Genomic DNA, 15,137 nt, shown 5'->3' on the forward strand with positions numbered 1-15,137 from the left:
AACTCTAAAGCCCAGTTTTTCATAAATGTCAGCTGGAGGCTTCTTAGGTGACACTTCAGTTCAGAAGGCTGCAGCACTGCTGTTGAAAATAAGAGAAGATCCCAGGCCATGGCTGTAACAAGAAATCTCTTCGTGACATTTTACCCCAATCCACAGTGATAGTGCAAAGAAATCTTGTGCCCAGAAGACACATCTGGAAAATATCTCTGGAGAGCCCTCTTTAATCAGCTTAACCAGAGTTACCCAATAATCATCAGTCCATAAAACTGCTTGTAATCTGTCCATCAGTACAAGTAAAGCCAGGCAATGGGAACAAGAAAAGCTAATTTCATGGCTCCAAATGTTGTACTGGATACTCCTATACCTGGTAGATATAAATGACCTGGAACACTGCAATGTCACCACTTTTTTTTATATACCCTCAGGTACACACTGTGGCTTGATTGCTGCTGTGCTGCATACCTGGACCCTGGGAATTGATGGGGGTGAAGGAGAGGGCACCTGGCATCCTCTGCCCCAGCAACATAGGCACCAGTCCTTGGGAGGGCAAAGGAAAAACTAGAAGTTCTTGGCAGGACAGTCAGTATTGACAGAACAGACAGGTAATTGAATGTGCCTGCTTCTGTACAAAAGGGGATCTCTAGCTACCTACCCTAGCAATTATGTGATTAAACTATTATTTTCCTATTTTAAAGATAAAAGCCACTGATTTCAATGGCAACTCAGTAATTCGGTGATGCTGAAAGTCTTCAGCTGCTAGGAAGGTTTCAGGTCTGTTTCTAAAGCTCAGATCTTTCAGTGTTTTAAGTATCTTGGCTGGTATGTGTCTAAGTGCACTTAAAATCTATCCCTAAAAGGTTTACTTGTAGAAAGTCTGGAGAAGAAATGAGACCTATGGGCTGTGAGATTTTCCACACAAAACTGCTCCACAAGTGTTACAGCAGTGGCTGGCAGCTCACATTATTAGTTACCAGTGTAGTCGCTACAGGTTAAGATCAATCTTCTCCCCATGCTTTTGCAGTTAGATATTTCCCATTGAGTGCTTTTTGACTGTACAATTATTTTCCTCTTGTTCTATTTCCCCCCTTATATTTCTTTTCTTTCTTCTCTCTTTTTCCTGTTGTCTTGTGAGGGTCTTGTGAAAGACCTGCAGTTCCTCCTGCCATTGCACCCATGGAGCTTACTTACCCCATGATTCCCACTCCAGGTTCTTTCATTGTATGGCAATTGCTAATCAAACAGAAAAGCTGCTTGTGCTCTCATAGGCCCATGCTGCAAAATCCATAGGGTGCACTCCTGGCAGAATGGGCATAGATCAGACACAGAACAGCAAGGGACTTTTCCCCTACAAGTGGACAATCCACTGTTAGTCATCCAGTGACAGACCGCACCAAGCATGAGACAAAGCTGGAAAGAGCACGTGCTATCTCATAGGTCTCCATACCACTGCAGTAAGCCATGAAATGTCTGCAGATGATATAATATCAGGCTTGGCTCCCTATGGGCTTTTCAATGAGGTAATTGGAGTTAAATATTTGTTTGCAGTTGAAGTGGAAAAGAGAAACAACCAAGAAGGGTCACTGTGGTCAGGGATTATTTTAACATCTGCATTGCTGTCACACTTGAACCATCTTAAAAGTGATTACGCTGCTGTCCTGTGACCACTCTAGATCAAATGCTTTGGACTTAAATCATATAGTAAGGAGTGAAAATGGAGTTCCTGAACTCTGTTTCTGACTATACCAACTGTGGCTCCTGGAAAATTTAAAGACTTAGAGTGAATCAAGAACTTTGGGTCTTGGGGCAGAAATATCCTCCAGAATAAAGAATAGACTGAATAAAAATAGGTCAACAAATAAATAAACAAGGAAACACTGCAGAATAAGGAAAAATATGCTTAAGAGACTTTTTAAAGTGCCAGTGAATGAGGAAATTGTCCATGGAAAAGAAAGGCATGAGCTAGAGGGAACCATGGGATGAAATGAGCTGGGCTGAGCAGGAAGAACAGATCAAGCAAGCAAAAACCCTCTTTGCAAGACTGCAGATCACAGACATTATGGCATTAATGGCATTAGTTCTTTGGTTAGTTATTCCTGGAAATTAAGTAATCTTCTGATGTTACAACTAGCACATGAGATTAGAAGAATACTCCTACAGAAGATTTTAAATTTTAGTTTATATCTAGGATAGAAAATGATGACTTGCAATTGAAATGATGAATTCAAGTAGAATTAAGCAATTTTTTTTCATTGCCAGTTCATGGTAGTCAAATCCATCTGAATTTAAAACAGTCATGGATAGTTGTATTTGTCTTAATGAGAACAAAGAAGATGAAAATATCTTCTCATGTGCAATTAAGTATTTTATTCACTATGATTCAGATATTTTTTTTCAATCCTATGAGTATTCTCTAAGTAAGAATAAAATCATTCGGCATTGCAAAACAAAATAACTGTTCTTCCAGCTTTTTTTTTCCTCCATTCTTGTCCTTCCCATATACTGAAAAATTTGATAAAATCAGAATGAATTTTTAAAGAATTTCAAGATTACAAGTACCTCAAGTTTTTGCATAATGAAATGTGGCAAATCTTCATGACTTTACTAGAGATAAGACCAAATTAACCTACGGCTTTATAGCAAGGTAGCACTTAGATCTTTACTTCCAGGAGTTAAACTTTTGTTGCATCAATAGGGAGCCTTTCAGTGTTGTTACCAACCTGCTAACTGACAATGTATCATAGAAAAAAAGCGACCTGTACAATATGTTCCTCCCGTGTAAGGACAAAGAAATCTCATGTGGTATCAGTGTCTGGAAAACGAGACCTGATGATTCAACTACTATGGGAACTATGCCTTAGAACAGCATGAATTTTATCTCTGACTTTCATGTCAATCTTCCTTTACTATAACACTGTCAATCAGTCTGATCACTCTCATGCTTCATTATGTTTCCATGGTGATCCTTTCCTCCAAAGCTAAAAATAATCCAGTGTTCCAGTGTTGAAGCCTGTAGAGAAGAAGACCATATATAATTGCCTACCTGTAGTTATCTGCCTTCAATACCCCAAAAGGGTTCCCATTCACTTTGTTCTGATATTTGTGGTTGAAATAGTACAGTAGCAACAGGACTAAACCCATTTCCCGTTATTGTCAGTAAATCAATTCATGCCTCATCAGTGAGCTTTTAAACTATATCACAGCTGGCTACAGCTCCAAAATTGTCCCAGTAAGCAATCCCAAAGCACCATGCTAACACTTACAAATACATACTCATTTGTGATTTCTATTCTTAATTTTACTCCTTTTACTGTCAAAGACTTTCAGAGAAAAAGAGAGATACTGTCTGATGGATAGGCTTCTCCAGTGCAGGATGATATCTGTGACAATGACATGCTTATCCAAGGTAGCATGTAGAGAAATGGCATGTTTTGTACTAGTAACATTTTGGGAAATCAAGACAGTAGGCAAGACAGTTTTGTAAAATGCTCATTTATCCCTACTCCTTGTCTTTCTTGTCAGCTTGCTACTGCAGCCTCCAGATCCAAGCTGCATAGTTTCTACTTTGATTATTTCACATTACAGAGGCTTATAACCATTGCCATGAAACAAGGTCATTTTTTTTTTTTTTTAACAGAAAAAAAAAAGCCAAGTCATTAGAAATGTAAGAAGAATGTGATTGGGAGTTTATCAGCATTTCTAAAGCAAATTTCTTAAAACAATTAAGCAAGGTGTTACAGTTTTGTACAAAAACTGTACAAAACTCATCTCTCCAAGGCAGCATTCCACTTTCCATACCTTACAGCCTGCCAGCTTCTGCAAAGATGAGCAAGAACTCTGCAGAAAACATCCTGTTTTACTACACCTCCCTGCTCAGCCAGCCATACAACATCCTCCCTCTGCACCGAGTCCTGCAGAAGTTACAGTGAATAAAATAATGTCTCTGGCAACTATTCCCATCTTCCCACTATTCTTTCATCTTTGGTTCTTGCCCTCTGGAAACTGGTCTGAATGGCAACCTTTCCTCTCCAATACCACCTCCGGTCACTGAGGAATTAACAGTTGCAATAGATGATCTCAGTTGTCTTTTCCAAACGTTATGACTGTATGAAAGAGCCTTTGTGATCAACTGACAAAGAACACGGTGGATACATCTGTCCAAGTTTAGCATGGCTGTTATGCCCATGCCAACTGACTTAATTGCAAAAGTTCATAATGCAGCTTTGTTTAACAGCAAAACTGATTCCTAACACTAGGGCTGCTTTTGGCAAACTTCAGGTACCTGCGCTGGAGTGAAACCTTACACCAAGCAGGTGTTCTTTGACCAGAGAAAGAAGACAGGAAGAATATAACGTAAAAAAACCAGCCTGAATAGTTTAAATTTGTTCCTGCTAGAGCAACTGAAGTCAGGATGTTAAGATGGAATGCATCAGGTGAACTAAACCATATATATCATTTTCATCTTTACCTGGAATGAAATAGCATAAGTGACAATGAATGAAAGGATGCAGCCTAGTGTCAGCTGTGAGGCTGCTCCTGCTGAATGAGAAGGACAAGGAAGTGCCATCTTTGGGAAAATAGAAGGACTGGTTTTTTAGTTGGTGCCTTGGTTTAACTTCCTGACATCACAGAAAGCCACTCAGAAATAATTCACTTGTCCAGAACAACACATGTCAACTTCTGATGTTTGCTTATAAAGGATTAAAAGTATTTCTAAAAGCAAAACAGTAATCTTAGTATTTCAGGAATTAAAACTGTAATAAAATGTTCTAAAAGTTTTCACCTCTAGGCTCTCAGTAGGCACTGTGGAATTACTGACAAAAAAGGAAAAAAGAAAGAAAAGGGGCAGTGTTGCACTTTTATGACAGGCAACAGAAGACTATAAAAAAAAGAGAATCAGTCTGAGTCCTTGTTGTTGTCCTACTCTTTCATGACCCGAGATAATAACTCTGTTCACAGAATCTGCAGTCAGGAGGACAGGTCATTGCATCCACTTGAAAGATTCACAGGCACAAAAAGGTGCCTATAGAGGAAACAGTAACCAATACCTTGACAGCATTCACCTCTTTAGGTTGACACTGGCTAATGGTTTTTTTATTTTCAAGTGTCTTCACTGCAGCAAAAAAGAAACACTTCTACTTCTTCCTGATGGCATGTGAATGGAAGAGACAGAGTACATTGTTCCTCAATAGAAAGGACAAATTTAAAAGCCTCATCTGAACAAAAGATGTGCAGAAACATGGCATGTAGGCTCCCACGCACCTTTTACACCTTCAGAGAAAGGAACTGGGCAATGCTGAGCTTCCTGTCTGTGCTGAGACAAGAATATCACTAGTCCAGGCTGCAGAAACCTGCAACAATTGTTTGATGCTTTCCTAAAGATCTTACAATCCAGAAGGACAAGGCAAACATGGGAAAGTGACAGTCATGGTTTTCATCACGAGTACCTGCAGATGCAGGCTGTGACCTTGCCCACTGTGTCATCAGGATACTGCTGCTTGATACATCCAAGCTGCCACCAAGCACTTTGGCATGCAGCAATACTCCTTCACAGCCTATGTGTTACTGTCAGCATGAGGCAGATATTTATGGTCTTTTCTGTACAGTAAGAAAAGGAATTATAGACTCAAGTGAATCTTAATTGGAGGTGAGCATCTCTACTTACTTTCTCCTCACTCAGAAGAAGGGAGAGGTGTTTATCCGTAACTGCAAAATCATTTTGGCTAGTTTTTTTCTTTCTTGACTTTCCAGCTCACTGGGAAGATCTTCATTTTTCTGAAGCTGCCTTCGTAGATGCTTCTCCTTTTTACTTTTTGTGACCTTCAGCCTTGGTACAAAATGAACCTTCATTGGAAGACAGAACATCAGTCTCAGTTTCAACATTCTCATTCTTTATTCTTTTCCAGCATCCAAAAGGTGAATGAATCCAAAATGGAATTGAGATTTCTCTCCCAGTTGGATCTTACCATGTAATAGATGAGTTGCCATCTGCATTTCTAATTAAAAATCCAATTGGTATAATGTAATGAGTTTTCTGGATGCAATTAGCAACTGCTGGGGGTCTCTTTATGGAACCAGCACTACAATTATGAGGCAAATAGATTCCATCATATGCAGTGAAGAGCTTTTTCAAAGTTTTTCTGTCCTTAGCTGGATGGATTCGCAACAGGGAGTTAGATGCTTTTAGAAACTGCAGTCTACTGAAATACACAATTCAAGTTATTGCTTGAGGTTTCTGCATAGTTTAGGGCAGAATTAAATGCTTAATAGGATCCATAGAGCTTTTAAGATCACACCTAACTTTTAGAGTTTACATTTACTGCAGAACTGTATGCTTATATTTGAATCACAAGTGCTGCATTAAGAACAAACAGTGGAGACATTTACTTTTCCTCAATAGTAGATATGATAAAAATGATTTAAAAAAAAATCTGATTTAAAATGCATTTAAAATGGTCAGTTAAGCATTCAAAAAAATCACAATTTAGTCTTCAAAATGGTAACAGATAAGCTTTTCTGGTTCAAGAGTCCTACTTCATAGCACTGAGTTAGAGTTCTATGATTCTTTACAATTGGGCCTTATAATGAGAAGAGAGAAAGTGACAGAAGATATGTTTAAAACCTCTTTCTCTTCCACCTTTATCTGCGTACATATACACACTGACTTGCTTGGAAGTGTTCTGCCAGAGTGTTACCACATTTCCTAACTGAAATAGTAATGTTTATTAAAAGAAAGAAAGAAAGAAAGAAAGAAACTCAAAAGGCAATACTACTCCACTCCTGGCCTAGCTAAACTACTAAAAACACCAATTGCAGTACAGCTAAAGAAATCAAGTGTCATCAGTGTCACCCCCAAAGTCCCGCACTGTCTGGAGTTCAGGTTTCTTAGAGGCTGCCCTGAGAAGCATTAGTTCCTGCAGCCAGCTCAGTAATGTCTGTCTAATCATTTGGAAGCACTACTTATTTTAAAAAGTATACAAATTACCATTACTTCCTCGTAAGAAAATCAAAATTACTCCTGCTCTAATGGTACAGTATAGGTATACATGCAGCAGATATAGCTGCTTTAAACCAGTTTCAGATCACCCAAGAAAGGTAATGATCACAATCCAGTAATAAAGAAGGAACCATTTACCCTTTTCCAAGCATCAGGACTCACCAAACACTCCAAAGGAAGCAGCCTCTAAGTAGAGATGCTTCCCTTGTGGCTGCCAGCCCTTAAATAATGTTATGGAGGGGCGGATCCAGGCTCCCCCCCTTCTGCTCAGACAGGTGAATTGCTTCCACTTGTGCTCCCAGGCCTGACTATGCCCCTTCACCAGGAGCTCAATCACTGGTTCAGGCCATGACCTAACCATACATTAAAGAAGAAACACTCTCTATGAAGCACTTTACACAGGACATTTGATAAAATATCTCTTGACTCGCTAAACTTGATATACTAGTTATACATGTCAAAGACTGTCAAGGAAAAAAAAAAAAGGAAAAGAAAATACAGTTCTTCTGACCTTAATATTATATACAACATCATGGGTAACTGAGCAGAGTTCACCATCAGTATTGAAAAGATTGCACTGTCTTACCATTACTGAAATTCAGATAACTTGGCACTTTTCTGCCCAATCTTGCACTCTTGATGCTACTTTGATTCAATTCACTGGGGAGAAGCTCCTGTTCTGGGTCACTATGACGAAGTCAGATACAATATATCAGTTCCTATTTCTTTTTTTCCTTTTTTCTTTTTCTTTTTTTTTTTCTTTCCTATTATTCTTGAGCTAAGAACTCTGATAATGCAGAGCTGTCGTTCAGGGAAAATCTAGAAAATGAATTCCTTTTTATCTCCAGGCTAAGCTGCACCAATGAATAGAGTACTATAATAAAACCTATTTGTATGCCTGTCATACAAAGACAAACCTTTTCCAAAGGAAATGGATTTGAGTATTTGCAAGAAATGATAAACAGTCAGACAAAAAGGTACTGAGTTTCACTTTGAGATGCATGGGAGAAGTAGGTTTTAGCTTCGCCTTGTCAGGGGGGAGGAATTCATATGAAAGCCATGTCAGCTGAGAGCCTCAGAAATGAGATCTTATCCATGTCTTTGAGGGAAAAAGTAACTTGGAAATATCTTGAAGGGAGTGGTTCAGAGTTATGAACAAAATGTTAGCTTATATTTTTAGCGAGAAGAAATCAAAAGAGGCTTATCTACTTCTGATAAAATGAATCACCTGGATTTCATTTGTGCAAAATCCTTGTGCAAAGCTGTGTTGAAATCTTGCTCTCTCTGATTTATATAACTGAATTACGTCAAATAGGTGCTTACACAAGGCAGAGAGCTGATAGCAAGCCCAAAGCCAAAGCACTTCTACTCCCCTGACTCTCCCACAAAGTCAAAGAATGCATTTAACTCACAAAGGAGCTGCCCAGCCAGACCTGGTAGTTCCAGCTCTGACATCTTTCTTTTGGGATGAACCTCATCCTTTGTGCATCCTCCAGCAAGCACAAGATGGAGGTGTGGTGATAGGCCACGGATGCTGGCACACGAAGATATTTTGGAGTGTTTTAATGAGTGAAGTTTGCCAAAGGACAGCCTTGTTCACAAGGAGTCACCGAGCTCATTGGCAGCAAACAATCAAGAACTCTGTCAGCTTGGGGCCGTGCCCACTGCCCCGTGCAGCCCGTTCCGTGCCCGCCGCCCTCCGCTGCAGCCCAAGTCCCTGACCGCCACCCGCCCCTCCCCTGACGCAGCTCCATGCCGTTCCCTCGGGCCCTGTCGCTGTCACACGGAGCAGAGCTCAGCGCTGCCCCTCCGCTCCCTGTGAGGAGCTGCAGCCGCCATCGGGCCTCCCCTCAGCTCCTCTGCTCTGAGCTGAGCTGGGTGGGTTCAGCAGCTGCGTATTTGCTCAGGGCTTTTGTGGTAGGAGAGCCTTTAAGGATTTCAGCCAATCACTGTAATTCCAGCCATAATTAATACATATTCCAAAACAATTTAATTATTGGCTAAATGTAGTGGAAGTATGCTGTCATGTTTAAGACTGAAAGGGAGTAGTTAAAGCATTTACTGCCTCAAAAAATGTAATTGTAGGTTAATACATAATGATGATAATTACACTAAATGAGGAATGTTTGAATGCTTACCAAGCTTAATTAAACTTTGCAGCACTCCTAAGACAGAAATATTGTTATGGTAATTTTAACGGGTAGATAAATTGCTCATCCTGGCACATGAAGGCTGGGTAATTTACTGAAGGTCACAGAGCCAGCCTACAACATAGCCAAAGAGGAGCCTGTCACCTTGACTGCTAAGCTGACTTCAAGCTGCAGTCTTCAAATAATTCTCTCCAGGTGCTTTAGCTTTTTCTGAAACAGAAACTGGCTTTTGTACGTAGGCCTGATTGCTGATAAATTCCTCTGTCCCCAAAGGATGCGTATCTCCAGTCTTTCCACAGTAATTCTTGCCAGTGTGGCAATTTTCTAGAAAATGAAGGATGTGAGGGCAAGGAAGAGGACAACATGAAGAAAGAAACGGAGGCAAAAACTAATGCTGGAGAGTGGAATGAAAGGAATTAGAAGCAGAAGAAAATGATGGCATACAAGAGAAAGGCAAAAGAGTCAAAGGGAAGTGAAGGGTCAAAAGAAAAGCAAAAGATAAAGCAGATAAGAAATGGAAAAGGAGTCCATTGGGAATTATCAGACAGTAAACTGTGAGTAAAATAAAAATGCTGTAAGAACTGAGATGCAGAATGTTTAGTGGAAATGTATTAAAAGTCAAAATCTATTATCTTCACTATATTATTCTGCTTGCATGCCAGGAAATTCCTTACATCCTCAATCTATTAAGTGGTACTGTACACAGTGATAGAAGAAAACTGCTGCCTCTGAGAAGAGATGAAAAACACAGCAAAGCTCCTGCAGAGTAACCCTAAAATGGTAACAGAAGCAGACTGTGAAGGGAGTCCCTACTGAGATCTTTTGATTAACCTTGCTATGATGTAAGTGGGGAGCCTAGATTAAACCAGACATTTCTTCCATTTATTTTTCTCTTCCTTTAGGTGAGAATAACGCAAATAACTGGTACAAATACATACACGTAGTTTCTTGCTTGCTTTCTTTTTCTTTCATTCTCTTTCTGTCTTTTCCTGAAACTCTCAGCTTTGCTTCCACACTTGGCAAAAAAAAACCACCTTTTTTTTCTTTCACTGATAGCAAGAATAGTTCAAGATAGTATTAAAAAGGAGTAGATGGCACTTTCAAAGATGAAAAATCACATCTTAGCTGGCAGATGTGGCCTTCCTAACTCAATTAGGAAATCAAAGCATTGAACACAGAGGAGGAGCAGGAGCAGGAGCAGAACAATAGCTAAAAAAGGTATTTCTCCTGGCGTACAGAATGTGTGGCCAAACATAGCTAGGGTCTGCTCTTCCTAGTGGTGCTGGTCACTCTCATGCACTCTCATACCTAGCTTGCAAAAATTATTGCAGTGATTTGAATGTCAAATTCTGCTCAAATTAATGTTTTTATTGTACAGGAAAAATCTTGTACCAATTGCTGTCATTCCTTCCACGCAGATTGCCGTCAGAGAATCTGGGAAGTATCTTTCTCTCTATATAGCCAATTTAAAAAAGCTTTGGTTACACCTGGATTTCTGTCAGGAGTGGCTGACTGCTGGCAAGACAGAAAATCATTTATTTTCTCTCCTCAGTAGCATTTTCTGCTGCTTCAGTGAGACTTACTGCTTGTTTCTGCTGTTTGCTCAGACTTCTCATCATGGTCTCAATTCCTGTTGAGGTGATACACATGGACAAATACTGTGGTGATGCATTTAGGATAGTTCTGGTGAGCATTGTCTCCAGCTAGACGAGCCATACTTGTCATATGTATAATTTACTGAAGATCCTGTACCATATTATAACATGCTGCTGATTAGTTTTTACAAAATCTATGGCTAGGCAGAATAGTTCATTTACAAAGACCAATTGACTGTTTTTTGTCTGTCTGACTACTTGTATTTTCAAGTTTAATACTTGAGTTAGATGTGCCTAAAATGCAGTAGATAGAGCACATATGTGAAGGAGAAGAAATGACAGAAATGCAGCCAGAGTGAACTGACTTATCTGAGTTAATAACTGCAGAGAGGGTTTTGTGTTCAACTCACTGAAGCACAACCAGCCCTCACAATTCAGTTCCTCCAATTCAGTTTCACATGTTCAGCTCAACCAGCTGTTAATGGTTTGAGGTTAAGAGTAGATTTCTTTACTTTATCACCTGACTGCACGTTCTGGCCATTAAATAATGTATAGATACAGTCACATGATACAGGATTTTACTTAAAAACTCTTGAAAGTAATTAAATAATGCACTATTCACTGACCCATTTATGATTGCTTCAATTTTCATTTGGGAATATAGAATCTCTGGGGTGGGAACTTTGTTTTGTGAATTGTTTGTTCTAGTGCAGTCAGATTGTCATTGCCCGTGGCTATTCACTGCATTTTCTAACTTTTGATTAAATATATATCATTATTTTCACTCTATATTAGTTATTATTTCCATGACTTTGAAATAGGACTTGCAAATGCTTTGATAAATGGATTGAAAGTGTGTAAATTCTGGAAAGGAATTATTACCAAGTCATAGTTGTAGCTTTCTCTTGCTATGGTTAGTGAGTCTCAATAATTATCATATTTTCAACAGCAAGGTCATGAAGTAGATAATTTAGGCCCAACTCATGCTTAGGACTGTTCTTCTTGTGGACAGATAGGAAACAAAGTGCAATGAATTACCCCAGCTACTGATCCAAGGATGAGAGACTTTGTCCCTTCATTATCTCCCTTGAACGTGCATTCACATTAAATGTAGAAGGCAAGCTCCTGACTCAGTATCTTCATGGACTGGAGAGTAACAGCTGAACAGCTGCAGCTTGAGCACATGTTGCAGTCTTCAAAAGACAACTGGTTTGAGCAACCCTTCTGCTCCCACTGTTTAGATTTCCTGCCACGGTTTCTCTTCAGGCTTTAGCTGTTCTCTTCCACTCACAAAGACCCACTCAGACCTACAAAGCGGGTCTGAGGTAGTTGTTGTACCTGAACCTGTGGGCAAACATCCTTCCTATAAAATTAAATAAACTTAACAGTTGTGGAAATTCTGTACTCTTCAGGGCCAAATGCTCTCTGCTCTCATGAAGAATTCTGGAATCTGTTATATGCCAACTGAACAAAATCTGCTTTCTGCATTGAGGCTCACATGCTGTTTTCCTGAATGTGAAATAAAGCCTGTTAAAAATCTCTCATGACAGGATCCGTGAATCTACTAAGTATCACCTTATCCCTATCATGATGTGTTAGTGTCACAAAGCGGCACAGCAAAATCTGTTAAGAGAAGTGGCTTAGCATTAATAATTTCATTTGTGGTCATAGATAAAATTAAGTAAATTTTGGGGAAAGGAGAAGGATATACTGTCCTTTAGAACTCTTAAAAGAATACTTTGATTCAAATTCAGATACCCACATTGATAGAAAATTCTGTTTGGATAAAAAAAACAACAAAGGCTATGCCTTCCTCTTAAGAATTCCTGGCCTACACTCCCATTTCCAAGAATCTTCTACTGTTCCCCAGCACTCTTGGTAAGTTGAGGGAATACCATCAAAGCCAGGTCAATCACTGGCAACCTGAGTTTGTTTTCCCAGAGTTTTTTGGACTTTTGATTGCTTGGCACAAGGATGAGTGGTTATCACACAAGCTCACTAATTTCTGTGGCTCCCCACTCTCTTGGGGTAGATCCTTGTCCACGTGCAAGATCTATGGTTTGCAGAGATTTGTCGTCCACTTTGTATCTTAGGGGCTACAAAATCCATGAAGGTGTACTCCCTTTAGTCAGCAACACAGGCAGGCTGGTAACAATGGACAAGAAGGCGGCTGAGGTACTCAATAACTTTTTTTGCTTCAGTCTTCTATGGTGACATCTCTTCAGATAATGCTTGAATGGATGGGTTGGAAGGTGGGGACTGGAGGAGAAGTGTCCCTCCTGAAATAACCTCCTGCAACTCTGAGGATGATAGGATGATACCAAACTGTGTAGGGCAGTTCACACGCCTGAGGAAAGGGATGCCATTCATGGAGACCTGGACAGGCTTGAGCAGTGGGCCCAGGTGAACCTCATGAGGTTCATTCAATCCAAGTGCAATGTTTGGCACATGGATCTGGCAACCTCTGCTCTCTGTACGGCTCTCTGTGGCTGGGATTGTAAGGATGGAGCAAAATCCTACCAAAAAGAGTATACTGGTGGATGGGAAGCTGGACATGAGGCAGCAATGTGCCTTTGCAGCCCAGAATGCCAACCATTTCCTGGGCTGCATCAAAACAAGTGGGGACGGCAGGGTGAAGGAGAGGATCCTACCCTTCTACTCTGTGCTGGTGAGGCCTCATCTGGAGTACTGCGTCCAGATGTGGAGTCCTCAGTACAGGAGAGATGTGAACCTGCTGGAGTACATCCAAAGAAGGGCCACAAAAATGATCCAAGGGATGGAACACATCTCCTATGAGGACAGACTGAGAGAGCTGGGGCTGTTCAGCCTGGGAAGAAAAAGCTCTGAGAGACCTGATAGAGGCTTTTCACTATTTGAAGAGGGGCTGTAAGAAAGAAGGGGGCAGACTCTTTCAGAGAGTCTGCTTGATAGGACAGGTCAAAATGGTTTCAACTGAAAGAGGGGAGATTTAGATTGGATATAAGTTTTTAACAATAAAGCTAGCTAAACACTGGAACACATTTCCAGAGAGGAAGTGAAAGTCCCATTCCTGGATACATTCAATATCAGGCTGGAGGGGCTCTGAGCAACCTGATCTAGCTGTAGGTGTCCCTGATCTTTGCAGAGGAGTTAAACTAAATCCCTTCCAACTTCAATATTTCTATGACTCTTTGAAAATAGTTCTCATTTTTTTTAATAAGCCAGCAACACTTAAGTGTCATGCAGGTCCTGGTTTCCAGATAGCTGACAGAAGTGACATGACTCAGAAGCCATTGACTGTTGGGTGTGCTGAGGTCTCTGGTGCAGGACACCCAGAGGAAGTGCAGCAACCTGCTCTAAGGCTGCAGATAAGGAAAATCCACACAGTGCAGCAGCCTATACCTGCTGTTTTCCTGACAGACTTCACTGAAAATCAGGTATCTCCATAAATACAATAGCATTTTCCCAGCCTTATCATATACATAATTTTCTTCTATGTGATTTTACTAAGCCTTACGATTACATTATCTTCAATTCCATAATCAGACATAGACTAAAACATTCTTAACAATTTTATGAAGCACAGAACAAACAAACAGAACAGACTTTGACTCAAGTGATTTCCTCTGAAAGCCATTTGAGATTAAAAAAATAAAAAATAAAAGCCTGTAAAAATAAAGGCATGGGTCTGGTTTCAGCATATGTCTATAAATCCAGAATAATTACACCAAAGTCAGTGAAGTTATTTAGATTTTTTACCACTAACGATCAGTGTTATACAGTATTTCTACTCCCTCACCAGATTTCCCCCTAATCAAAAGAGACATTCTAAGGCAGCTACTTTAATGTTCTGTGGGCTAAAGTTTTTGTATAAATCTACATTCACTTGCATGTTTACAACATTTCTTCTTTTTACAAGCACTCTGGTAAACACAAGTGTTTGTGGAATGCAACTGAGTGGCGTAATGAAAAGCAATAAAGCCAGTCTTTAGTTTCTATTCAAAGGAACAGTCTTCTTGTGCTCTCGTTAAAATATGCTTGAACATTTGTTGCAGCACGTAAGAATAATGGGAATAGCTACATTAGAAATAGTTTGAACATACACCTTTTTCAAGAATTTAAAAAAAAATAAATTGTTTTTCCATAACAGTTATAGAAGACATCAAAGATGTCAACATTTCAGACGCTTATAGTTAAAATATCACCAGTGGTGTTGGGTAATTTGGGTCAGAGTCTGAAGCTGAAGATCAGTTTAAATCCAACAGCAATAGGTATACCTACTCTCATGCAAGCAAAACCAAAAAGCACATCCTACCCTATTTAACTGGTTTAGAGTCCAAAACTCCCCAGACTGCACCATCAGGAGTGATCTCCATATGAAAACAGAGCAGGTGCATCGCAGGAAAGCACACAGCTGTT

General features: G+C 39.9%; 1 long non-coding RNA gene across 2 annotated transcripts; it reads right to left on the reverse strand.

Annotated features, from left to right (window-relative positions):
- Positions 1–450: 450 nt before the first annotated feature.
- LOC125691092 (uncharacterized) lies at positions 451–7,204 on the reverse strand. Of its 2 annotated transcripts, none has more exons than XR_007375904.1 (3): positions 7,157–7,204; positions 5,663–5,841; positions 451–3,007 (listed from the first exon to the last, which is right to left on the reverse strand). It is a non-coding gene; the product is annotated as an uncharacterized LOC125691092 (long non-coding RNA). The 2 variants fall into 2 exon arrangements; XR_007375905.1 differs by having other exon boundaries at positions 7,133–7,177.
- Between the last annotated feature and the right edge of the window lie 7,933 nt (positions 7,205–15,137).

The sequence above is a fragment of the Lagopus muta genome, chromosome 3 (assembly GCF_023343835.1).
Source record: "Lagopus muta isolate bLagMut1 chromosome 3, bLagMut1 primary, whole genome shotgun sequence".
In the NCBI taxonomy this organism is placed as follows: Eukaryota; Metazoa; Chordata; class Aves; order Galliformes; family Phasianidae; genus Lagopus; species Lagopus muta.